The sequence below is a fragment of the Lepidothrix coronata genome, unplaced genomic scaffold, assembly GCF_001604755.1.
Source record: "Lepidothrix coronata isolate B3197 unplaced genomic scaffold, Lepidothrix_coronata-1.0 Scaffold61, whole genome shotgun sequence".
NCBI classification, from domain to species: domain Eukaryota; kingdom Metazoa; phylum Chordata; class Aves; order Passeriformes; family Pipridae; genus Lepidothrix; species Lepidothrix coronata.
In genome coordinates this window covers 218,683-230,587 of record NW_016690241.1, presented here as the reverse complement: position 1 = coordinate 230,587, position 11,905 = coordinate 218,683, and the positions used below count along the sequence as shown (strand labels likewise).

Below are 11,905 nucleotides of genomic sequence, written 5' to 3'. Positions count from 1 at the left end.
GGAAGCATATTTCCTTCATGCGATTTACTGTTGAATCATCAATTCATAGGTGGTTTGTCACCTCAGTGTAGCCCATAAGCTCCCCCAGATACTACAAAGCAGAATTTCTGCTTCCTGATCGCAGCTTTTCAGTGGGTACCCACCAGAGAATTGCCTTCCTAGAGACGAACTATGACCATGATGGTTTTGCCATTAAGATGGCATTGGTTTATTTTGCTCTGTACAAAGCTGTAAAGTTTCATTTCACTGTTTACACTTTGTTACTGAACTGATTTTCACAGCTTATATATTGTATATGCAAGCATTGTTTTCTACAGTCAATTTCTGTTGATCCACCTCTCTTCTGCCTCACGGTTTCTTTAGTTTGATCCCATTCATTTGTTCTCTACTGCTTGGATGTGCTTATTGCAATCCTTCCCCAAACTATCCTTTTTTCATGCTGTAGTAGGCTGCCTTGCAAAGTCCTCAGAGTCCCAGTGCATGCACAGACAGTTGAGGCAGAAGTGCTCTGGAGCTCCCAGAGCTCCTAGATGAATGTGGGCTACCTGTCATATGACTGTGAAGGCATCAGCCACCATTTCAGTCAGTTCCACTGACCGATGGGATGTAGCCTTTTACATGCAATCACATCCCTTGTCCTTTACACCTGAACCTAGGTCAGAGACTGAAATGTAAGCTTATGTTCCTAATTTAATTTTCTGCTTATTCATGAATCCATAATTTCAAACTTTCCTAATTTTTTAACTTCATGACCTGCATGAAGCATTCCTTCATGCAGGCTATCCTATCCCATAATTTTTCCTTTTTATTCCTGATTAAGCCAAACTTTTTTTCTTATCATATACTGAAAGCACAATGTAGCTACTTCATTTCAGAGAAAATGAGAAAGATTTAATTCCAAAACTGGATGGAAATTTAATGCCTTCTACTTTTGCAGTACATATTTGCGGTATAAGACCCTGTGCTTATCAAATGGAAATCTGGGGTAACAAAGATGAGGTCACTATTTAACTAGTCTAATTCAGGGAAGACTTTGACTCACTAATTCCAACTTTCAGCTGAACAATGCAAAATTCCCTCAGGTCATACCCTTAGGAAACTAGCACCCGTTATTTAATTGGTTCACCAAGATGGTGCCACTCAAGATCCAGTTTGTCAGCAGACTAAATCTGCTGAAGGCTCACATGCCTCAGCACATTTCTTCATGGCAATGTTGCAATTTTGCTACATTCATACAGCTCTTAAGACATGCTTTTTAAAGCTAGCTTACTCTTTTATGCCTAAAAATAATTGCAGGTGGGGTTTATAATTGCTAAGACAAGTCACAACTCTTACACAGCAAACTACCCAACTGCCTCTCCCAGTCTACCACCAGGAAATTCTCTAGTGCATCGCAAAAAAGCACTCAAAAGTTAGGAAAGATGGGATAAAAAGTGGTCTATACACATCTAGACCAATACAATGTGGACATTTTGATTATACATTGATCATGTAACAATGTAACTTATCATCACCATTAGTCCTGCTTTGAGCAGGGCTTGGACCAGGTGACCTCTGAGATCCTCTCCAAGCCAAAGTATGTTATGATATATAAAGATTTTTCTTACTATTTTTGCTGGCGAGTGTCCTTTGTGCTTGAGCAGTGTAGTTTGGTGTATGGAGCAACACTCCGTGACTCTGGACATCTGAGTTCCATGGCCCCTCGCCAACCAGCTTAGTTCTGCATAGTGAGAAAAAGCATTTCCTTCCATTTCTTTTTAATTCACTGATCATTTCTGTGGGTGCCTCTTAGTGCCTAATGTAATTAGTAGGAACATAATTGTTCTCTTCTGTATACCTCTCATGGCGCTTTACACTTTTCTTGTATTTCCTTCTTGATCATCTTTTTTTAACAGCCCATGAGATTTATGAAGAGCTGAATGCACCGTAAGTATTATTGATCAGTATGGTCAAGACTCACGTAAATTCCCATTCCACGTGTAGTTAAATTATGATTCACATTTCCAATTCATGGTGGGTGCAATACTGTCTTTCTTCTCCATATTTCTCATCCCTGGATCTCCAAGGGTGCTGTTCCGCAGCACCTGCGGCTGATCCAAGTCTTCCCTGATGTAATCCCTCACTCTGTCACTGCCTTTCTTTTGCTGTTTCCTCATCATGAGGCCACGCCGTCTGTTGCCATCTGCTCAGGGATCTTAACCAACTGCAGACTACTTGCTTTTATTTCTGTGTTATTTTTTAGCCTGTTCAAGTTTCCAAGCTAAGCCACTAAGAGGGCAGAGAAGCACCAGTCAGGAGGGCAGAGATGCATGGAGGTGCATGGCAGAATAGTGCATGTGAGAACAGTGGTCCTCACAGATCTGCTGGTGGGAGTCCCTTACGCAGCCAGAAGGGTCTGCCTTGATGAGAATGGCTGACACATTTCCCACCTTTAATGCTCAAGCCCAGCTCTGCTTTTAAAATCATCAGCTGGGCCACAAGCACTGCTCAGACACTCATGGAACAGCTGTCTGAAATCACTAATTTAGAGCCTAACATCTAAAGTACTAATTCCAGGTTAACTTTAACAAGGCAAACTAGGTTATAGCAATTGCATACATAATAAACTGAGATAAATTAAATACCTTTTCTCTATGTCTCTATTAGTGACCATGGTGCTTCCAGCCACCATATAAAAAATAGTTTGGACGTAATTTATACAGAGAAGGAACCTAATTTCATCAGAATTGTCTGGCTTCTTATTTCCCTAAGGAATATTAAATTGCACTTAGATGTAACTTTGACCAAAGCAGAAGTTTCTTCTTAAATGTTCATATCTTTTAATGTGTGCAGCAGGGAAAATGAGCAATAAACAATATGGAAAGCAGATTGGAACCTGCCAGTTGCCCATCATACAAAGCAAGATGTGTCCAGTCAGAGTAAGATGCTGTATAAGCTCCTCATTTTTCCCCTATTCCAAGTTAGGGCAGGGATTGTGCTGAACAGGGCTCAGAGTAATGCTTTATACCTTCCTTCACGGATCATCATTATCCCTATCAGAAAGCTCCTAACATGATGAAATAAAGACAGGAAAACTGGGGAGGGAAAAGAATTTTTTTCCTTTGTAAATTATTTACAGTATCCCAAGTGATTATTACAAATGACTGAATCAGAGCACACACTTGAAAATGGAAATGATGAAGCCGTGTCACGGGTGACAGCGGGTCTGTCAGCACCTTGGCACATGCTGATGAAGCAATAGATGTTGACCGGATCAAAGTATACCCCTGAGATGGACTGAAAAGAGAGGACTGAAAATGGAGGCCCTGATCCTGACAACATACTGATGCATCCTGAAGAAGCTGTCCCGTGGGAACAGAGAACACTGTCTCATGAAAACAGGAGCACTGTCTCATGAGAACAAGGACCTGTTTTGAACGAGAGTAGTTGGGAAGAACATCAACATGAGAGAAAAATAAGAGCAGGTGCTCGGGACTGTTGTGGGAAAGAACTGGGCTGTTTTGAGAAAGAGTAAAGTTGTTGTGAGAAAGTAGAGTTTAGAAAATGCACCTATTAGCTGTAAGAATTCTGGTGTGAAAGTTTGAACTGTCCTATCCATGTGCATTACGTGTGTTCAAAAACTGTACTTAAGGGGCTGGGCAGCAGCCCCGCGGTCCCTGCTTTTTTCTTGGAATAAACTTTGCTGGAACCTTTTTTTGTGTCGCTTTGGCCGTTCTGACATTATCAGCGACAAAGCCGCACAAGGAATGCCACAGTGCATAAAGGTGAGAGACATGGCCAAGTAAAGGACAGGGAGAGAGAGAGAGAGAGACAGGTAAGCACCCAGCTGGAAAAACAGGCACTCATTTTCTTAGCTTGATTTAAGTAAAACAGTATCAGCTCAAATGTCAGCTTGCCAAAGAGAGAAAGCTTTCCTGAACAAGATCACCCTTTCAGCCTGTGTTTAGAAAGTCCCAAGGTTAAGAGGTACTTGGTTCATAGCTCCTGGGACCTACCACAGCACTGAAAAATAAACATAAATAATGTCATTAAGAAATATCTTCAGAAGTCTGCATCTCATTGTGAGAGCCCCACATGATGTACACTTCCCTCTGGGAATAATATTTCCATTAAATCCAAGCCTTGGCATTTGCCCTCCTGAAGAGAATATTTATTTAAAATTTCCTTTGGCCTTCAAGACAAAACTAGTAGCAGCCCCAGCTGCCTGGCTGCATGCCAGCAGACTGCATGTCACTCCTGTATCCCTAGCCACAAGAGCTGACAGCCAGGGCAGCAGCTCTCATTACATTATCGCACAGCTGGATCATTTCTGAGTACTTCAGTAGACCTCAGAAAGCAAAGGGGACAGGATTTGCCTGCAAAGGAAAGGTGGCAGCAGGAGACCCCCTCCAGACTAGCCTGAGTATGAAACTATGCAGTTGTGCTGCCTCCCAGTGCAGGCGATGACTTTATTTGGTGCTGTTGATAGCATCTCCAGTTTAGTGCTGCTCTACTTCTCTGTCATCTCTCTCCTTCAACTCTTTAAACAGATTATGGGGTTAAAGCCAAGCCTGAAGGAAACAGCTTCAGCAATTTGCTGGTAATAAAGTACTGTTAAGTAGGGACTGATTGACTATGTCAAGCTGCAGATGCAGCGTTCAGTGGCACCTCAGAGAAGACCCAGAAGAAGACATCCCAAAGGAGCGTGTGGGAGACCTCAGTAAGCAGACACACTGCCCTCTATTCCCCATCCAACCTCTGGCTGAAAAAGTGGCATCCCCTGAAGATATATCTCTTTTGCCACGTCTCTTCTAAAACACTCCTTATCATAGAATCATAGAATAAAAGAATCATAGAATCACAGAATCACAGAATCATAGAATCATAGAATGGTTTGGGTGTGACCTTATAAGATCTTCTAGTTCCAACCCCTCTGCCATGGGCAGAGACACCTTCCACTAGACTAGGTTGTGCAAAGCCCCATCCAACCTGACCTTGAACACTTCCAGGGATCGGACATCCACACCGTGTTGCAATTTGTTCCAGTGCCACCTTCATGGTAGTATTATCAATAACTATAACCCTTAATAATATTATTATCCATAATCAGCCCCTCCATTTCACACAGGCCTTAATGAGACAAAAATGGCAGCTTACCTCCAGTGAGGACTATTTAAAAAATGGTTAGCAATGTCTGGATCTGGCAAACAAACCCACATCCATTACACTTATCTGACTAGTGTAACTTTTTGCTTAGGGCCCTGTTATTTCACATTTCAATATGTTGGTACTGTTATTACTAACATCATTATTATTACTGTCATTAGTTTGAACAAGGGTGCCTATCCCTGCAGAGCATACATCTGCAAACAGCACAGGCCAGCCTGCTTTAGTTCATTTGAAAGAGGTCTGCAGCTTTGGTTTGAAGGACCAGAGCTACCCCTAAACTTTAGAAATGTCCAAGTGTGATATATCTAGTGGTTGTCTGTTGACTGGAGCAGGAGTAGTCCTGACAACTGGCTAATGATGCTTTTAACCAGATTGTCAGATACAATTAGCTTTATTGACTGACTTTGCTATTTGCTCTCTTCTCACTTGCTTGAGTGATGCTATAAAATAAAAGGAAACTAAAATGAATGTATGCCTTTAACCATCTTTACAGCTAAAGAGAGTGGTCCAGCATCTGACCACTCCTTTTGTAAATCTCTGGAGATGCCCATATCCTGTTTTGAAGAGCACTCTTCTTGTCTACACAATATGCTCCCACTGGTTATCACAAAGCAAACATATTTATTATCTGACTTGTCTGATTTCCATCACACTTCTGTATCTTCTTAGCATGTTTCCACTTAGTAAACAAAACTTGTAAGAGCAGCAAGATGATAATAAAAAGCCAATAATTAGTAATCTATTTATTTATTTGTGACTATTCTCTACTGAGGGTGCACAATGCGTATTTGGTTAATAATCTCTCAAATGTAACTAGGGTGCACAACAGGACAGATAACAAGAAAGAGAGGGGGAACATCACATCCCATTGAAATTTCAGGGTGAATTATATCAGCACAGTGTTTATATCCTACTGAGGATCGATTTTCTACTAGTAAATAAAAAGCAACAGGAAAAAGTCAAGATAGATTTTGAGACCATAGCCTTTAAGCCACACCTTCAGCTGGGGTCAACTCCACTAACTTGAGCAAAAAGGAACCTCTGTCCCCTTGGACAAAAGGTCACTTCCAGAAGCAGAATAGTTATATCAGCCTGCAAATCACTAATCTCCAACAGCTAGATATAACCATGGGTTATGGTCAATCTTCCCCAATTATTCCTCCAGAACGATGGGCCCTCACTAATCTGGGAATAATTGACAACGCTGCTATGACAAGCACTGTATTTTGTACTCTTTTCCAACATCTTCCTTGGACCAGTTTCTCAAGCAAGTGAAAAGGAATACCTTAATTTCTTATGCAAGCTTCCACTCCATCACTTTCAGAGCCAGGCAAGTAGTCAACCTAAAATATTCTTTGACCACTGTTAATCAACTTCAGCAAGCATTCTGGTCCTGCAGTGTGCAATGCCAAGGCAGTTATTTTCCTTATCAATCCCATGAGGATTTAGACCAGGATGCATAAACAAAGGAGCAGGGAATAAGGAGGTGGAGCTGAGAGATGGGTGGACCCCTGAGGACAGCAGTGTTCAAACACCATTTAGAAAGGGATTAGCAATATCAACTCCTGGAGAGGGAAAGCCACAAAAATGCCATGCATTAAAGGTTTTGAAAAAGATTTCTTCACAGCTTCCCCTCCACCTTTCCCATTCAACCTACTGTAGACTTTGCAGCTCTAATCTACTGAGTGGCTTACCTCCAACTCTCTTGACTGTGTTCCGGCCTCTCTGTGTAAGACAGAGGATGCCATTGTTCCTCACACATTGTTGCAACCATTCTCCCCTGCCCCGACTTTTAGAAATATAAATCAGCCAGAGACAAAGGGTGCTTGAAACAATAGTCATTGTACAGTAGTGACAGCCTTTTCTTATTTACCATAATGAAATGTCAGAAAGAGTAGACTGAGAATAAGGAAACTATGGGAGGAATAAATCCCAATCAAATAGCCTGGAAAGCTTCTAAAACAAGTGAATCCAGACATGGAGTCAGAAGTGAATGTTTATGAGACTCAGACTCACTGCACAGTGTATCCACCCTTAGCAGAGTTGTAGGAAAAAGTGTAGAAAATTTGTGTAGAAAGTGTATTAATACTTTGGAATGTTTTGACATATTTATATGCCTTTTTTATTAAGATAGGGAAAAAGATTAATAGGAGAACAAGCAAAGGTGGTATGGGAGAGGAAAGGAGATTAAGAAATAGTAAATGACCCCTTTGATTTCCAAAGGGACAATTTATCATAGGGAGAAAAATCTGAGAGACAAGTACTCTGCCCCACTGATTATCAGCTGCTTTTATACTCAAGCCCTGTTAGCCATAGTTATTGCCACCAGCACTACCAATATGTGGGCAGACCTGCACAGGCGTTCACATAGAATTGCCAAGACTTTTGTTATTTGCCTAAATTCTAAACAAGAGCAATGACAAGTAAAAAGAGAGCATAAGACAGCAGAACTGGGGGGATATGGCTGTGGTTCTCACTTGCAGTCCCACAGCACAGAGGGCACCTGATCAGCAGTGGATGCCCACCATGTGTCCTCCCAAACAGTGTACAACACGTTCCTTCTCCCACTCCTGCCTCGAGGCCACATTCCTGCAGATTTATTGGAAGCAGAAGGTAAGCAAGCTGAAGGTGTTGACTAGTTGTATACGATACCACTTTCTTGGCCACTAGCTATGGTGTAATTACCACAGCAGCATGGCCACATGATGTTTGGAGCTCTGCTAGTAGTTGAGTCTCTTAATGCTGACTAGTCATTAAGGACAGCTTAAGATATGACTAAGAACATTAATCAGGAAAGGATATCTAGAGCAAGCAATCCCTCCCTCTCCTTTAGTTTTTGTGTAAATGTGGTGAAAGATGCCAGCTGGAAAGCTGTGGAGATATGAGTCCCCATAATATTCTCCCTCTATGCCACAAAGTGACCAGGTTTAAAGAGCAATGACTCACACTCATCCACTTAGACGTTTACAAGGAATGGATGCAGTCAGCAGCAAAGCCTGATATTCACACTGCCCTTTCCAGGCCCACAAAATGGGCAAGGAAGCAAGAAAAATCATTGACTGCTGATAGCCACCAGAACATGAAGATACCCAGAGCCAGAACTCCACCAGAGTGATACAATTAAATAATATTGGACTGATACAATCCTAGATGGCACAACATGCACTCCACGACAAAATTCTGAGTGTTTCTGAGATAGGAGGTAGACACATTGAAGAGTATATAAGCTTTGCACCTACAATAGCCATTTTAAAATTACTAAAGCCAATTTTTCTTAACATGCTGTGCTTGGTGCTTGGAAACAACTGGTGCTTGGAAAGAGAATTCCTATTCTACATAATGTTCTACTATCTCAGTCTGGTTTATATCTGGTAGAAAACTTATCTTTTGATGTTTAACATGGAATGACTATTAGCAATAACTAAATACAACCCCCCTTTTTGTTGCAGAAGTCTACTTAGAACAATCATTAAGCATTTCTGTGAGAATTTATCTTCTCCATCAAAGCCAGTTATTTATGACTTACGAATAAGAACTCTGTTTGCAAAAAACAACCAAAAAATCCAACAACCCTAGCTTGTCTGGCAACAAGCCTGTAATTATTCAGAGCTTCATGTGGGTGTGGTGAAGCAGTGAAGCATACTCCCTGCATTTATTTAACAAATAAATATACCTCTAGCGCATTTCACCACCAGCTTGTGATAATAATGAAGTTTGCTTCTGAACTAACTCATCTTGCCTGAGGAAGGGCAAAAAACAGATCAAGCACACTCGACTAAGCTGCCCTTGCATGTTTTTTGCTTCAAACTTTGAGTTCCAGCCCTCTTTGGGGAAAAAAGCCTCACACTGTTCTGTGTGCAAAGTTGTAACCTTTGAACAAATCTGCTGGTTTTAAATCTGGGTGAGCTACTTTTCACACCATGCAGCTGGAACCCATGAGTAGAGCCCTCCGGGCAGTTGCCACATGGCACTGGAAGGCACACCATTTACATTTTGCTGTTGCAACAAAATAAAGAACATTTGCTTTTGAGTTCTGGAGGCCAATAACAACTCTCTTTTTCTCCCACAAAGTCTCTCTTTCAACATACCTACTTTTAGTCATTCAGCTTCAGTCATGTCAGTGGGAGGTAGTGTTTTAATGTTCCTGGTTAATTTTGCTCCTTAATGAATCAGAGATGTTTTTCTTAAGACATAAAAAATATTAGCAAAATATAATTCCACTAAGATATAGAAAAGAGCTGCCTTATTTGTTTTACCAAGCCAGACATGTCATTTGCAGAATATATAGCTGCACATGTATGTGCCACGTTGAGGGGTAGTACAAAAATAATCAGGTAGGTGAATTAGAGATATGAGTGCAAGTATCATTTCAGCAGGAATTTTGTGCCTCAAAGGATGTGCTGCTGTAATTCATTAATCTCCGGACACGTTACATTTCATGGGGAGAATTTCCTCACAGGTCATAGAATCATAGAATGGCCTGGGTTTGAAGGGACCTTAAAGATAATCTAGTTCCAACTCCCCTGCCATGGGCAGGGACACCTTCCAGTAGACAGGTTGCTCAGAGCTCCATCCAACCTGGCCTTGAACATCCACAGCTTCTCTGGGCAACCTGTTTCAGTGCCTCACTGCCCTCACAGTAAAGAATTTCTTCGTAATATCTAATCTAAACCTGCTCTCTTTCAGTTTAAAACCATTCCCCCTTGCCCCCCAACACACCTTTGTTGAGGACCGAACAGTTGTTCAGATGTACTGGCAATGACTATGTAGGTGTGAAGAGTGCTGGAAAAGTTGCCCACAAGTTGCCCATATTGTGGCAAAACCTCCTTCTGAGCCCCAAATAGAAATTTCACAAACTTCTTACATAGTTGTGAAAGAGAACTATATGTCTTTGAACCGTGAATCAACTAAAGACCCCATGTAAGCCGGCACCTGTGACATCTGATGCAGATCTGCAGATCTCATAAAAAAGTAGCCCTAAGCACACAGGATTTTTTTTGTTTGTTTGTTTGTTTGTTTGTTTGTTTGAGAGTTTTTGTAGTTTGAGAAGGAAAGTCTTTTGAAGAATTCAAAAGTCACACCTCATGAGTCTTACCCATATTTCAGTTAAAGCCTATAATAAAAAATGCATTACCTGTAGTGGGACTTATAGCTCAGATTTGCACCCATTGTCAGATAAAGCTGCTATAGTTCAAGATGTAACCACCTGTAGCTGTTTTCCAGCCCCACTGCTGTGATCGCATGTAAAGTTCAATACCCTTCATAGTGGCCCAATCAGAGAGTTTGACCTCTCATTCAGAACATTGTTGTTAGATACGACGATAAAAGCTGCCAGAGCCTGTCCCAATCTCTTGCTGATCAAAGTTCCCATAGAAGGAGAGCTGGCAGAACAGGTAGCCTGTTCTGTGCTGAACTGCCCTGTTCACCAATCAAAATTCAGTCAATCATTATTAAAAGAGATTGAGCAGTGCCAGCTGAGCAACCAGCACAGTATCTGTCCTGCCACTGCCCTAGAGGAAGGGATGTTCTCCAGTAAAAGTGGGAGCAGGCAGCTGAAGCTAGGAACAGCTGTAACAGGTGCCACTCCCAATGCTGATGGGAGTGATGAATTTGGGCTCCCAAGGTCAGACCCAGCCCAGATCTCACAGAGGGAACTTTTAGCTCTATATGATTGCAGCAGAGATGGTTTCTCCTAGCACAGCAGTGTGCTGGCTCACCTGTCTAATGTTTTTCATCACTTTCCTTTAAGTTTGTTACTGGAATAGGAAAGGTCACAACATACAATCAGACACAGACATGATTTGAGCATTACGGTTGTGTATATGTAAGATAGAGAATGTATTCTGTATCAGAATTCACCTCAGGGAAGTATGGGACTGTGTCTATTAAATGTCTCCTTTTTGTATTTTTTTTGTCTTGAAGTATATACATATATTTTGCTCCCAAAGACTGACAAGTATTGGCATCAGATTTCCTATAATTCTACTTGTTGCCAGCATGCCAACACCATCAGAGGCTACTTCATTCTAACCTCCTGCTGCTTACAGTATTGTTGAAAATATATGGCTACCAAGTCACCCTAGAGTCATATATCATTGCCTTCCTAGGTTCAGTTTGAATTTTGATACAGATAGGGCTTTAGTTCTGCTTTTAAGAGCTCATTTAAAATTAGGATTGTAGTTCCCTAACTATCAATTCTAGTTTAAGTCTCTCCAAGGAATCCATCATTGTGAGAAAGCTGCTTAAAGTATTTAAAGATAAGATTTATTGTACCCAAGGTGGCTATGCTTTCCCTGTTCTCTTTCTGTAATGTGCCTGTCTGGCATTTTATTACACTTCTTTATTCCTTATTATCTTCTTCCTTCCCTCCACCTCCAATAGCTGAAATGGATATCAGGCACAGCACAAACAGCAAAGGCAATGCAGAATAATTGGGATTTGTTTCCTCTTGTTGGTCCACCAGTTATTTAAACATGGAACAGCATTCAGAGTGCCAGTGAGAGGCAAGTTTGCTTCAGTGCTCATCCTCACAGACACCAATTGTGTACTTGTCGTTGCCAAGGCTGGAGCACTGCTTTGGGACACTCTCTGCCAACCCCAGCACTGCAGCACAGCTCAACTGCCCATTGCTCATTCAATGCTGGGAAGTTTATCATTGAGAACAGAGTTGCTGAAGCAGGAGCTGGGCCACCCGGTCCCATAGATGAATGGGTTAATTGACTCCAACCTTCCTTTTTTCAAGTTCGTCTCTTCTATT

At 41.5% G+C, this 11,905-nt stretch overlaps 1 long non-coding RNA gene across 1 annotated transcript; it reads left to right on the top strand.

The window, feature by feature from the left end:
- Positions 1 to 3,256: 3,256 nt before the first annotated feature.
- On the top strand, positions 3,257 to 11,314 carry LOC108498580. Its single transcript, XR_001875225.1, has 3 exons — positions 3,257 to 3,515; positions 7,450 to 7,453; positions 11,304 to 11,314. It is a non-coding gene; the product is annotated as an uncharacterized LOC108498580 (long non-coding RNA).
- The last annotated feature ends 591 nt before the right edge of the window (positions 11,315 to 11,905 follow it).